This window comes from Aplysia californica, unplaced genomic scaffold, assembly GCF_000002075.1.
Source record: "Aplysia californica isolate F4 #8 unplaced genomic scaffold, AplCal3.0 scaffold00112, whole genome shotgun sequence".
In the NCBI taxonomy this organism is placed as follows: domain Eukaryota; kingdom Metazoa; phylum Mollusca; class Gastropoda; order Aplysiida; family Aplysiidae; genus Aplysia; species Aplysia californica.
Window position 1 is genome coordinate 807,202 of NW_004797382.1, and position 3,233 is coordinate 810,434.

Consider the following 3,233-nt stretch of genomic DNA (forward strand, 5'->3'; position numbering starts at 1 on the left):
CCGCACTCTCTCTCTCTCTCTCTCTCTCTCTCTCTCTCTCTCTCTCTCTCTCTCTGGAGACTGAGAACAGAGAAGGAAAAGAACCCATAAGACTTTCTCAAATACAACAAGATGACAGGCTGAAATAACAAAGCAAAAGGAAAGAAAAATGTAACAGGAACACCCACCAGCCACTCCTCCCTAAACACACAGAAAACAAACTCAACTCTCAGGTAAACTGAACCTTTGTTTATTTCATAAAGGAAACAGATGTGGTGAACATGTACAAATATATATAATACATGTACTCGATGTAAAGTTGTTCCCACATCCGATCCGGACATTGGGGATTGTCTTCTTAGTGAGACAACTTCGTGGGCCTTCGACATATTGTGGTAGGGTGGCCAGTACCTCTCCACGCCGCCTTTACTTCCCCCAACTTGAAGTCAGGTACCCACTACTGCTGGGTGGGCAGGAGGGGGCGAAAAAAATCTGGGTCCCACCCGAGGCCCGAACCCGGACTTTCCGCTTCAGAGACGAGCAGACTAACTGCTCTGCAACGTACTCCATGTACTCATGTAATAAAAAACAACCCCTTGACTAGCACATAATAAATTCTAATGTATTTTTGCAGCATAACACGGATAGGTCGAACACAGAAGACTCGAAATCACTCATCTGTTGAACTGTACCTGCAGTCCCGAGGTTTTTTTAAACTTTTAAATCTTTGTAAGATATCTTTTGAACTACGGATCCCTCGAACTACCAAGGCCGGTCCCGGCGAATTCGAGCTGTATATGTTATGCTGTATAGATATCTATATGGGACATCACTGGAGAAATCGGGTGCTCAAAAAAATAAAGAAAATCAAAGAAACCGACATTTTCTAACCAGTAGCCAATTTTCATTGATGATTTATTAAATTACATGTATTCTTTTTTTCAGCTCAACAGCTTAGATGTTCATTTTAAAACACTTTTCTGGGTGGAGTTTACTCAAAAACCTTGATCAAAGGCACAAAAAATGTAAATTTGCAGTTTCCACTGACAAGTAAGATTTGGAAGTCACCAAACTTTGGTGGCCATTTTCTCATGAATCTTATCTCTGCTACCAGTGATCCCCACCTCCTTCAATGGCATATACCTTGATTTCTATTCAAGATAGATGGGTATTTTTTACAACAAAAGCAAGACACATGAACAAGTTTTACGATGATACCACTACTCCATAAGCCCAAAAACTGAAGAGTGGTGCCTGATTCCACCACGTCGTGACACATATATATATATATATGAACACAATACTCAAAGCAATATGGGGAATGCTCGATATGGTTTCAAAGTACATGGGAAATTGAAATCTCAACATCACAGAAAAACATCCTTCTGTAACAATCATAAACCTCTGGAGACAATAATCAAGAAGATAACACCTCGGCATGAAATAGATTTTTAAAAACTTCCAAGATGGATATTATTGCACAAGAAGTCATGGTATGAATGAATAATGACATTAAGTTACACATATATATTCAGTTAAGTAAGTCTTAGTATCAGTATCTCTGTAGAGTCTAATATGATTTCCAATGAACTGTAGAGTTTTACTGCACTTGCAACACAATAAGGTAATGTAAGTGCCGAAGATTATAAATGTTACAAGAGAGTAACGAACGCAAAAAAGGAGAAGAGATGAGGACGAAAGATGTTTGAAGGGAAACAAGAAGCAAACCACATCAGAGCACCCGCCAAGCACCCGCCTGTAAATACTTGTAAATGTTTTACACCCACGTCAAGGATATTTAGGTCATGGAGGAGACTGTCATAAGCTGGTCTTTAAAAAACTAATAGAGAAAAAAAACATAAGCAAGTGACCTTGCCGAGAACGGAATTCTGTGGACTAACTTTCAAGAGTAAGAGAGTACATCACAAACAGGTAACAGTGGCACCCACCATCCCATATCAACAAGAGGCAGTTATGGCGCAGTTGGTTTGACTTGATGAACACTTGTAAAGTTTCATACTCAGACTCACACAATGTCAGAAAAATTTCTCTTTCCCCAAGTTATTTGCAACGTTTGATCAACACTTGTACAGCTTCCCACTCACACTCATACTTGATTTTCCCTAGCTCCCTCCTAACATCATAATAATGGTGGGCAAAATCCGGATAACCGGATACTTCTCAGTTAAACAATATCCGAATTCAGACTCTTAAACTCTCTTTCAAGACCCGTTTGCCGAAGTGGGTGCACCCATATTTTGAAGTGGTTCTTCTAACCCTTTTGCTGAAGCGGTTCATGACACATTTAATCGCAGAAGGGGTGCACTAACATTATCCGGATTTTGCTAAAGTGAATCATTGCCCAGCCCTACATCATAATCATATACTCTAAGCTTTACATGGCAGACTAAGTGCCAAGTTGGACACATTATGCTTCAATGAAAACAAAACAAAAAGCAAATAATAAACTCCGACACTATCAAGTATTCCACATCAACACACTTTGCAAAAAGCAAATAAAAACTCATAGACCATCAAATAATTCTATACAACAAAGACATCATTCACATTCATCCCTTGTCCACGGAGAGTTTGTATCTCTTGTTTTGTTTTAGTAGAGTTTTTACGGCGCTCGCAACTGTTTAAGGTTATATGAGCGCCAAGGGGTCATTGTCAACAGAGAAGTCCTTACAGGGAATCGGACTTACTCTGCTCACCTCTCTAGCTTCAACAGCACAAAGTCTGCTTCGACTATCAAGGCACCCCGGAAATAGCGGGTCACTAGAGTGTGACAAACATACAAAAGAAATAGAGGAAAAATTATGATAGGATGAGGAAAGAAAAAGCAGCAGTTCCCTGTTGCAGTTCAGGCACAGTTATGAGCATGGGATCGATGAATCAGCCCGTTTACAATTCTACTGTGCATAAGAACAGGTTAATGTCCCCCCTTTGGGAATGGCCTAAAGACACTTTAGTCAGTAGCACCGCCCCGGGGGGTTCATATCTCTAGGTTAGAGAAAAAGCCACTGCTCTGTACAAGTATTAAGTTACAATTTACACATTGAAAAAACTCTCATTAGTCATCGACAATACATCTTGAATATCATGTACCCTGTTAATTAACATGAGTTCATAAATTGTGTTTAAAAAATGTATGTCAATATCAGTGACTGACTAGACTACTGCTTTCAAGTGAGTGAGTGCGTGAGCGAATGTGAGTGAGTGTGTGTGTGTGTGTGTGTGTCTGTGTGTGT